We start from the raw sequence: 12,005 nt of genomic DNA, 5'->3' as shown, positions 1-12,005 counted from the left end.
CTTCCGAAGGATGGAGTCCTGAAAGTAAGAGAAAATTAAAAAGTCGGCAGCCCCTGGTACGGTTTAAGCCGTGTTTTGGGCGTGCCGTGATGGTGCCCCTCCCCTGTGCCCATGGTATCTCTAGAGCGTAGTTATGTACACGAAGTACTGGCGTCGCCTTTTTGCGAGGGTTGGGGTTGGGGCCGCATTGCTATGCCTGCTCGGATCGTGCCAGGCAGTCTTGTTGTAGGTTACTCCGGGCGCGCTTGACGGTGTCCGGTCGTTTAGTGGCCGGACTGGAGAACTACCTGGAGAGGCTGCTTTGTACTTCCGCTGCGAGGGCCGCCGTGTGCTCCTCCGTTCGGAGGGAGCGTTCGGTGTTTCCATTGACCGTAACTACTCCTCGAGGGCCTGACATCTTAAGCTTAAGGTATGCGTAATGCGGTACCGCATTGAACTTAGCGAATGCGGTTCGCCCGAGCAGTGCGTGATAACCACTGCGAAACGGGACTATGTCGAAGATTAACTCCTCGCTTCAGAAATTATCCGGGGATCCGAAGACCACTTCAAGTGTGATTGAGCCTGTGCAGTTGGCCTCTACACCTGGTATTACGCCTTTAAAGGTCGTTTTGGTGGGCTTAATCCTCGAGGGATCTATGGCCATTTTCCGCACTGTATCCTGGTAAAGCAGGTTCAGGCTGCTGCCGCCGTCCATAAGGACTCTAGTGAGATGAAATCCGTCGATAATTGGGTCTAGGACCAATGCGGCGAATCCGCCATGACGGATGCTAGTGGGATGGTCCCTTCGATCAAAGGTGATCGGGCAGGAGGACCATGGGTTGAACTTTGGGGCGACTGGCTCTACGACGTATACATCCCTTAACGCGCGCTTCCGCTCCCTTTTGGGGACGTGGGTTGCGTATATCATGTTCACCGTTCGCACTTTTGGGGGAAAACCCTTTTGTCCACTGTTGTTCGGCGCCTGGGGCTCCTCGTCGTCATCGCTATGCAGTCCCTTGTCTTCATTTTCGGCGTTTAACTTTCCTGCCTGCTTGAACACCCAACAATCCATGTTGGTGTGATTGGCCGGCTTTTTGGGGGTGCCATGTATCTGGCACAAGCGATTGAGTATTCGGTCCAAACTGGACGGACCCCTAGGATTCCTTTTGAATGGCTTTTTCCGCTGACCGGATTTAGAGCCTCTGAATCCGGCATTAATTGCTGTATCCTCAGCATTGTCGCTGTTAATGCGGCGCTTCTGCTTGTTGCGACGCGACCTGCCACTACAGTCCCTGGTGTCCGAATTACTAGGGTTCTTGGTCATATTGTTGCTACAAGCAAGCCAGCTGTCTTCTCCCGCACAAAAGTGGGTCATGAGTGTCGTGAGTGCTGCCATAGACTTTGGCTTTTCCTATCCAAGGTGCCGGGCCAGCCACTCGTCGCGGATATTGTGCTTGAAGGCTGCTAGGGCCTCAGCGTCCGGACAATCGACTATTTGATTTTTCTTTGTTAGGAACCGTGTCCAGAATTGCCTGGCCGATTCCTCTGGCTGCTGAATTACGTGACTTAGGTCATCGGCGTCTGGGGGTCGCACATAAGTGCCTTGGAAATTGTCGAGGAATGCGGCTTCCAGGTCCTCCCAACAACTGATTGATCCTGTTGGCAAGCTATTAAGCCAATGCGGAGCTGGTCCTTTAAGCTTGAGTGGGAGGTATTTGATAGCGTGGAAATCATCGCCGCAGGCCATGTGGATATGAAGGAGATAATCCTCAATCCATATCGCAGGATCTATTGTGCCATCATATTATTCGATGTTTACGGGTTTGAAACCCTCGGGGATTTGATGATCCATTATTTCGTCTGTAAAGCAGAGTGGGTGTGCGGCGCCTCTGTACTGGGCTATATCATGACGTAGCTCCAATGAGCCTTGTCTACTGTGTTCGGCCCCGCCGAATTTTTGGCCGGCGTGACGGTTACCGTCTCGAGCCGTGGGGCGCCCACGTGATTTGTAGATCGATCTTGTTTGCCTTGCCTTGTCCTCCAACATGTCTCGTAAGTCCGGCACATATTCCCGTGCCTCGGTACGGGGTGCGGCTTGAGTGGAGGGCCGAGAGGCCTCTTGCCGTGGCCATAAGCCTGCGTTGAAAATGCTCTTGCTCGACGGGATCCTCTGGCACGGCGAATACGTCGTCGTCGAGGCTTTCCTCGTCTTCGGAGGGAGGCATATAATTATCGTCTTCAACCTCTCTGTCTGCCGCTCTCTCATGAGGGCTGGATTCTCCATCCTCCTGTGCTAAATCTTGCTAGAGGGGGTTTTCTTTGGCGCTTTCCGGAGTATTATTATCTCCTGTGCTGGAATCACCGTGTTTGTTTTGGCGGGATTTTGAGCGGCGCCGCTGACGCTGACGCTTAGGCTGTTTCTTGGAGGGGTCATCCTCCGCTGTTCCATCACCATCTCCCTCTTTTGGGGTGTCCACCATGTATATGTCATATGACGAGGTGGCCTTCCTGGGCCTAGTAGGCGCTGGTTCTTCATCATCTCCTTCATCGGCGTCCATACCGTCGATATCTTCGGAGTCGAAGTCGAGCATGTCGGTTAAGTCGTCGACAGTGGCTACAAAGTGGGTGGTGGGTGGGCTTTGAATTTCTTCATCATCCGTACCCCAACCTTGCTGACTGTAGTCTGGCCAGGGCTCTCCTGATAAAGAGAGAGACTTCAGTGACTTTTGGATATCGTCGAAAGGCAAGTGCTGAAAGATGTCCGCGGCAGTGAACTCCATGATCGGCGCCCAATCGGATTCGATCGGCAGGGGCGCGGAGGGTTCGAAGTCCGGAGAGGAGTCCGGCTCCTTGGAGTCACGAGTCTCGCAGAGTATGGGGCTGGTGTTTGGCTCAATCGCCGTTGGGGTCGCAGCCCCCGAGGTGGCATCCAACCGCCCATCCTCGATCGGCGTAGTTGGCTCCGAATTAAGGGTTGGAGCCGATGCGGGTGCGGCCTCCAGGGCACTGTTCGGCAGTAGAGCTAGATCATGCTCATCGTGACAGTGCGGCGCGCTCGACAGTGGCTCGAATCCGTCGAAGATCAAGTCCCCACGGATGTCAACCGTGTAGTTTAAACTTCCAAATCTGACCCGACAGCCAGGGGCGTAGCTTTCGATCTTCTCCAGACGGCCAAGCGAATTGGCCCGCAGTGCGAAGCCGCCGAAGATGGAGATCTGTCCGGGGAGGAAGGTCTCACCCTGGACTGCAACGCTATCGATGATCGTAGGAGCCATCGAGCCTGACGGCGACGACACAGAGGAACTCTCAATGAAAGCACCAATGTCGGTGTCAAAACCGGCGGATCTCGGGTAGGGGGTCCCGAACTGTGCGTCTAGGTCGGATGGTAACAGGAGACAAGGGACACGAAGTTTTACCTAGGTTCGAGCCCTCTCGATGGAGGTAAAACCCTACGTCCTTCTTGATTAATATTGATTATATGGGTAGTACAAGAGTAGATCTACCACGAGATCGAGGAGGCTAAACCCTAGAAGCTAGCCTATGGTATGATTGTTGATGTGTACGTTGTCCTACGGACTAAAACCCTCCGGTTTATATAGACACCGGAGAGGGTTAGGGTTACACAAAGTCGGTTACAATGGTAGGAGATCTTCATATCCGTATCGCCAAGCTTGCCTTCCACGCCAAGGAAAGTCCCTTCCGGACACGGGACGGAGTCTTCAATCTTGTATCTTCATAGTCCAGGAGTCCGGCTGAAGGTATAGTCTGGCTATCCGAACACCCCCTAATCCAGGACTCCCTCAAGACCCATGTTTGTAATTATTGGCTCTTCGGAGCCTAATGAATATATACTTTGAGTCGTAGAGTTTTGTTGTGATGCCATGTTGTATTACACATATCAAGCATATTGTGTGTATGATTGAAATGCTTGGTATGTGTGGGATCCGACAACCTAGTTGTTTATCCTTGGTAGCCTCTCTTATGGGGAAATATAGTCTTGTGCTTCCATGAGCCATAGTAGTCCGCTACAGCCCGGTTCACCGGAGTCCTGCTATCCCAGCACTACTGCTCCGGAACACTTGGACTGTCCGGCATGTGATTCACTTCGTTCCCGTGTCTGTCCCTTCGGGGAAATGTCACGCGGTGAGATCTGGAGTCCTGCTAGCCTGCTACAGCCCGGGTTCCCGGAGTCTTGTTAGCCCAGTTGCTACAGCCCGGATTCACACGCTGCTGACCGACATGCTCGATGTCGATTCATGTATGCCTGTCCCCATAAGTTAGTGCCACTTTGGGTTCATGACTAGTCATGTCATCCCGGGTTCTCTGTCATATGGATGCTAGCGACACTATCATATACATGAGCCAAAAGGCGCAAACGGTCCCGGGCCATGGTAAGGCGACACCCGTGGGAATACCGTGCGTGAGGCCGCAAGGTGATATGAGGTGTTACAGGCTAGATCAGTGTGACTTAGAATCGGGGTCCTGACAGCTCATCGCCGACATTAACAGTTAGCGCAGTGTCGTTCCAAGGGTTTATCATTGCTATTTGACAGACTTCAGCGAGTCCGCGTAGTGCTCTTTTGCTCCTATTGTTTGAAGCGAATGTCTCGAAGACCATCAGTACTTTGGGGTCGTTGTCCTCTTGGGGGTGTTGTTCTGGGTTATTCTTGGTGAGGATATCCTCGCCGCTCTTGGCCACTTGCCGGAGTATCCAACATGCTCTATGGCTATGTGTTGGTATGTTATCCGGTGTTGCGTGTATTTTGCATGGCCCATCGAGCCATCCTTCTAGAACGGTTCCGCGCCCCATACTGGACTTGTATTTCTTTACTATTGGACCGGGCGTGTTGCTCGGGTGCGCCCTTTTTGCCTGAATAAGGGGTTGAGTGGGGACCGATGATTCCCAATGAGTTGCTTCAGTTTTCCAGGCACTTTCCATTGCATTGTACTTCTGTACGATAGTTGCCAAGTCAGCGAAGTGTAGGATGCGAAGGCGGTTGATGGCGTTGAGGATTCCTTCGTCCCTGCAATTGTTGCGGAACACTGAGATCGCTTCCTCGTTGCGGCAATCTTTAATCTTGTTTTTGACAAGAAGGAATTTGGCCCATAAGTGGTGGAACATTTCCTGAGACTTCTGTTTTATGCTCATGAGAGCGCTTGTGTTCGGTCGGGTGGGTGGATTTAAATCTGAACCCTGCCCCAGTTTTGGATCCGGAGTCTAAAAGTCTTTCGAACTTAGCAGATCGGGCTCCGGGATGCCCACTAATTTCTTAGGTCTGTCGTCCGTCTCTATGTTCGAATGGTAGGATGCTTCACCTTGCGGGTAGGTGTCCGGCTCTTCGAGACTGGAGATCCGGACATAGTCCATCCTTAATATGGAGGAAGAGTTGTCGACTCGCTCCTCGACTACCGCTATCTGGCGGGTGATCGACGGAGATTTGATTTCTCTCTGATCAGGTTTAAGTCCAATCTGATCATAGTCTGTAGCGACCCCCATGGCGGAGATGCGATCTAGGAGCTCGTTTAAGGCCAAAACCTCCGTCGTATCCATTTGCTTGGAGTGTTCGGAATCGAGACAAAGGGGGTTTTCGATGACCCGAGAGGTCATCGTCGGCTTAATGACCGAACGGGCGGTTACGGTAAAGCCGCCCAACCGAAGGGTTTGGCCTGGAGCCAGCGTTCCTCTGGTGGCGATATTATCCTTGAGAAAAAGGTGAGACATCGATCTTGTTGTCGACGGCACAGCGGAACTCTCAATGAAAGCACCAATGTCGGTGTCAAAACCGGCGTATCTCGGGTAGGGGGTCCCAAACTGTGCGTCTAAGGTCGATGGTAACATGAGACAAGGGACACGATGTTTACCCAGGTTCGGGCCCTCTCTATGGAGGTAATACCCTACGTCCTTCTTGATTGATATTGATGAATATGAGTATTACAAGAGTTGATCTACCTCGAGATCATAATGGCTAAACTCTAGAGGTCTAGCTTGTATGGCTATGATAATGAATCTCCCTCCCTCCGGACTAAGTCCTACGGTTTATATAGACACCGGGGAGATCTAGTGTTACACAAGGTCGGTTACAAAGAAAGGAATCTACATATTCAGTCGCCAAGCTTGCCTTCCACGCTAAGGAGAGTCCCATCTGGACACGGGTGCAGTCTTTGGTCTTCGTATCTTCATAGCCCATCAGTCTGGCCCATGGCTAACAGGCCGGACGCCCGAGGACCCCTTAGTCTAGGACTCCTTCAGCGGCCTCTGCCAAAACAAGAAAGAAATATCAGCACAAACCAAAAAACAAGTAGTTGCCGGAAGATCTAGCCCGACTACTCAACAGTCCGCCCGAATCTTGGGGCAACACCCAGCGGGTGCGCTTGCGCGCCCCCACTGAAAGACAACATTCATACCTCGGCTCTGGTTCAGGTCGGAGGTCCGCTTGGCCAGCGCCTGGTTTTGGAAGTTGTAGGTGGCCATACACAGGTTGTGGTAATCCTACAACATAAGTGACACGTTAGCATCCGGAAGCACACCTTGAAGTTCTAGCCCGCCTGCTTAGCAGCCGATGTGGAACTCAGGGGCTACATGCAGCGGGTCCATAAAAGATTGCAAATATTCAGAGCAAGATTGAGAGTGTACCCGGACGACCGTCTGCATCGCCAGCAGCTCGTTCCTGGACTTCACGAGGGTGGCGCCATGAGCGTTGAACTAGTCCAGGATGTCCTTTATCGCCACGTTGAGGACGGCCGAGCCGGCTCCCAAAGTCCAATCAGGCGAAGCGGCACTAGTCGCCTCGGTGTCAGACGCCGACGAGCTTGCTGCCCCAACCTCCATTGGCCTTGGCGCCGAAACTGCCCGCGCCGGGCGCTGGCGCACGGGGACGCGGGTTGTCGCGACCCGGCCCATCACCAACTCATCGCTAGAAGGCATCACCTCGCGCCAGCAGTCAGCACGCGCGGAGGCACTTCCGCCTCCGAGATGATGGTGTCGGCCCCTCTCCTCTCCAGGGCCGTCTGGTCGGCCCTAACCCCTCTAGTCGGCGCCTGGCCCCCCACCACCGGCCGCTCCGTTTGCTACGGGCCGGTGGCCTCCAGAGCCCTGTCGCGGGTCAACTCCTCGTGTCCGCCTGCTCCATGGCCGCCGCGTCGGCCTGTGACTTGTCCGCTGCATCGGCCTCCGCCAATGCCGCGTCTGCCGCCTCTGCCTCTGCCTGGGCCGCGGCATCCTGCTCCTTCTGCACCTTCCGCGTGTTCCTCTCTGTCACCTCCCAAAGGGCAGCGGCCGAGTCCATACGGCGGGTGCCTTCGGGGCAGCCTACCGCCCCAATCACCGAGGCGGACAGGGCCCGTGACATAGAAAGCGGAGCCCTGCACGACATGGCGAACGAAGCTAAAGAGTTTGCAAGAAGACAAGCAAACACAAGACGGAAATTGACATGGGAAGAAAAGCCAGGACAAAAATGATCAAGCCAAAAGCGGCCAAGACACTTACGCGGACACCATCGGACGCTGCTTCGAGTCCTTCCGGATGGCGGTCGCCTTCGCGGCCTCTTGCCACTTGGTCGCAGCGACCGTGGACTTGGCCTTCTTGGATGGCCGGTTGCCGAACATCTCGGCTTCGGCACGACACTTCGTCGCTGTCAGGACCCCGACTCGATGTCACATCGATCTAGCTGGTAACACCTCATATCACTTTGCGGCCTCACGCACGGTATTCCCACGGGTGTCGCCTTACCTTTTCCCGGGACCGTTTGCGCCTTTTGGCTCACGTATATGATAGTGTCGCTAGCATCCATATGATAAAGAGCCCGGGCTGACATGACTAGTCGTAAACCCAAAGTGGCACAGACTTACAAGGACAGGCATCCATGACCCAGCTTCGAACGTGTCGGTCATCAGCAAGTGGGTCCGGGCTGTAGCACTGGGCTAACAGGACTCCGGTAAACCGGGCTGTAGCGGGCTAACAGGACTCCGGTACTCAAAGCGTGACATTTCCCCGAAGGGACAGACACAGGAACGAAGAAGGACACATGCCGGCCAGCCTAAGTGTTCCAGAGCAGTAGCAAGCTACCATGGCTCAGCGGTAACACTAGGAGACATTTCCCGGTAAGAGAGGCTACTAAAGATAAACAACTAGATAGTCAGATCCCACACATACCAAGCATTTCAGTCATACAAACAATATGCTCGATATGTGCAAATACAACGAAGCATCACAACATGACTCTACGACACAAGTACTTTATTTAAGGCTCAGTGAGCCATACATAACATACACAAAGGTACGGGTCTCACGACCCCACATACAAGTCATACAGTCATACAAACCAGCAGCGGAAGTAGCTTGTCTGGGTACAGACAACTAGTAAAATAAAAGAGGCTTGGAAAGCCTAGCTATACTACGTGGTCCTTCACAAGCTCAGGGTCACCACCTGGGTCTTTAGCCTATTCGTTGATGTCAACGTCTACATAGAACCCATCAGAAGGGGTTGCAGCGTCTTCTGTAAAAATGTAGATTATAGCAACATGAGTACAAAGGTACTCAGCAAGACTTACAACAGATCCTACATACATGCATAGTATCAAGAAGGGTTGGTGGAGTTATTGCAGCAAGCCAGCTTTGACTCTTGGCTAGGCTATCCTACGATACTCCAACTTGAAATGGTTTTGCGCACACGAGTCCACTACTCACCAATTCAATACACTACCGAGGATCCACCTCCGTCTTCCTACGGAAGAGCCATCCTCGGCACTCACACTTATCTTGAGGCTTTTAACAGTTTCCATTTACTTGTCTATGAACTGTATAGGCAACCAAGTAGTCCTTTACCGCGGACGCGGCTATTCGAATAGATTATGATAGCCCTGCAGGGGTGTACTTCTTCATACATGTTTCCACCACTTAGCGTCTGCACACGACATGTGCTCGGCAGACTTCAAGCGAAAGCCGACGTGGGTGTAGACCACGACCTACCTAAACACTTAAGCCTCTAGTCCAGGTTTATCGCCTATTCAGGTTCCATCCGCAGGGAGTCCGGCCGAGGTTTCCCATACGGCCCCGAACGATGTGAACAGGGTTCCCGAGATACCTAACGGGTATTCGGTACACCCGGCCACGTACCTACCGCATCACAGCCCACCCCTATGGTCAGCGCTGTCCACGGCCTCCAGTAGGCTACAAACACCAGAAACTACTTGCAACTCCTGGACAGAGAGCTAGGGTGAATAAGAAGTCGAGCGGGGTCATATTTCAGGGCCCAATGCATGGTAGTAGTTGTATCTTAAATCACGCATACAGATCTCAGTGCTTAAGGTCGGCTTCAATGAAACAACCCACCATGTACTCCTACATGGCCTCTCATCGACACCTTTACCAAATCGTGTTCACCACACCACTCTTAATACCGACATGATCATTTCACTCCAGCCCATCACCCAGATGAACCAGACCTGACACGACTCTAAGCGTAGCAGGCATAGCAAGGTAGGAACAACACATACATATGGCTCAATCAACTCCTACACATGCTAGTGAGTTTCATCTAGTTACTGTGGCAATGACAGGTCATGCAGAGGAAATGGGTTCAACTACCGTAGCACACAGCAGTTTGAATCGCGTTGTCTTAATGCAGTAAAAGAGAGCAGGAGCGAGAACATGGGATTGTATCGATATGATCAAATGGTTGGTTGCTTGCCTGATGGTTCGATGCACTCATACGGTTCTTCGCTAGGGTAATCAGGGTACTCTTCGGGGACAGAACCTGCCGCAGAGAGCACCGATACACAAGCATTACCAAACAGTATGCAACAATATGATGCATGCATGAGACATGGCAAAATGAGTGTATTGGGCTAATGCAACTAAAACCAGGGGTGTTTGAACAAATTTGAATCAAGGATTCAAATTTCAAATTCAAATATGGCCTTTTAAAGTGCCTTTTCTTGTTCTGCTTAAAACATCAATTTAACTTGTTTGATCATGCATGAAAATAGTACAGATGGATAGATTGGATTTTTCTGATCATTTTTCATATATAATTTGTCCAATTTGGAGTTACAGAATAAAAGTTATGAATTTTTGAAGTTTAAATAATATTCTGGAATTTCCTGATTTAATTTAATTCCAGAAATATAATTATTGCGTCAGCATGACATCAGCATGACGTCAGTGGTCAACTGTGGCTGGCTGAGGTCAAACCTGACGTGTGGGGCCCACACGTCAGTGACAGGGGGGGGTTAAACAGGATTAAATTAATCCTAATTAGGGGTTAGTGGCGCTGGGGCCCACTGTCAGTGTCAGGGGGGGTTGACTAACAGTAGTTAGCGCTAACCTAACCACCTGGCCGACAGGGCCCACGCGTCAGTGACCCTGGGGGGTCAAACCCCAGGTCGGACAAGTCAAACCCCACCGGCGACATGACGCCGGCGAGGCCCGAGACGGCGGCGAAAGTGCTTTTTGCCATTCCGGCAACCAAATGGACGGCGGAAGGCATCTACGTGTTGCTGAGGTTGAGCCGCGGCTATTGGTGGTGGTGGTTGGGCTCGGGGTGGCCGGAGTTGACGGCGGCGAGCTCGGCTGCGGCGGCCGGAGTTCGGGTGCGGTCGGGATCAGTGTTGCAGGGGGTTTGGGGAGGCGTTGGTGCGTGCTGCGTGCTCCTGGTGAGGTGGGGAGCACGATGGTGTGCTTGGTTGGGCACTACGGCGACCGTGGCCACGACGGCGACATCGCCGGCGGCGTGGAGCTCTCGGCCGAGGTGGGGCTAGGGCCTAGAGGTCGAAAGAGACCAGGGAAGAAGGGGGAAACGATCCGGGGGCTCACCGCGGAGCTGCAGGGATGGTTAGCGGGCTCGGGGACGCGCTGGTGACGGTGAATTCGACGGCGACGACGGTCGGAGCCCGAAGAGGGGAACGGCGACGTGGCGGCGATGCAGGGCTTCCGGGGACCCGTGGAGCGGTGGGGAGGAAGAGGGAGTCGAGGCAGAGCTTCTGAGCTAGTCGGGGGAGCGAGGGGTGGCCGGAGACGATGGCTATGGCGAACGGCGGCGACGGTGGTGTTCGGCCGTGAGAGAGAGAGAGCGAGGGAGAGGATAGGAGAGCCGGGGGGTGAGTGAGAGAGAGCAGGGGGGAGGCGTGGCGTCGTCCAGGGCGTCGAGCGAGGAGGGGAGGGCAGGCAAGCAGGCGAGCAGGTGGCGTGGCGCGGTAGCGCGCGCGCGCGCCGGCCACACTCCCCTCCCTCTGTCGGGACGAAGACGACAGAGGAGGGAGGTGGGCTGGGCCGGCTGCTGGCTGGGCCAGCCAGCTGGCTGGGCCGCATAGGGAGGAGCCCAGGTAAGCTTCTCCCTTTATATATTTTTCTGTTTTCTGTTTTTCTAATACTTCTGCAACTTTGTTGAATTAAATAAAATACCTAGGCTAGTTCAAAAATCACCAAACTATTCCTGGCCCATAGTTGGATTATTTCCAACATGAAACATTTTAGTTTGGAGGTATTTGAGCATTTAAATATTTTATATAATTTTAAATGCCCAAATTCAAATATTTATGAATTAATTCAAAAATCCTAAGATGGCCTAGGAAAATGTGCACCACTTTTGGCAGAGGTTCTGAACCAAGACAAAAATGATGGGCATTTTAGAAGGTCATATCAGGTTCATTGAAAATTATTTTAGTAAACCCTAGTTGGTTTCAGAGGGGACTGGGGGTTCTGTCATCCCCATTTCAAGTTTCTGATGAAAGAGTAAACATGATGCAACACTCTAATGCATGACTAGCTAGGTTGTGACAACTCACCCCCACTCAAAAGAATCTCGTCCCGAGATTTGGGTTCCTCCGGGAAGAAGGCGGGGTACTCGAGTCGAAGACGATCCTCCCTTTCCCAAGTTGCTTCATCCTCAGAATGGTGCGACCATTGAACCTTGAGAAACTTGATGTTCTGGCGTCGAGTGGTACGCTCGGCCTGATCGAGGATACGAATGGGGTACTCTCGATATGTAAGATTATCCTGGAGATCAAGCGTTTCGTGGTCCACTTCA

This window comes from Triticum dicoccoides, chromosome 4A (assembly GCF_002162155.2).
Source record: "Triticum dicoccoides isolate Atlit2015 ecotype Zavitan chromosome 4A, WEW_v2.0, whole genome shotgun sequence".
In the NCBI taxonomy this organism is placed as follows: Eukaryota; Viridiplantae; Streptophyta; class Magnoliopsida; order Poales; family Poaceae; genus Triticum; species Triticum dicoccoides.
This window is presented reverse-complemented; position numbering follows the sequence as displayed.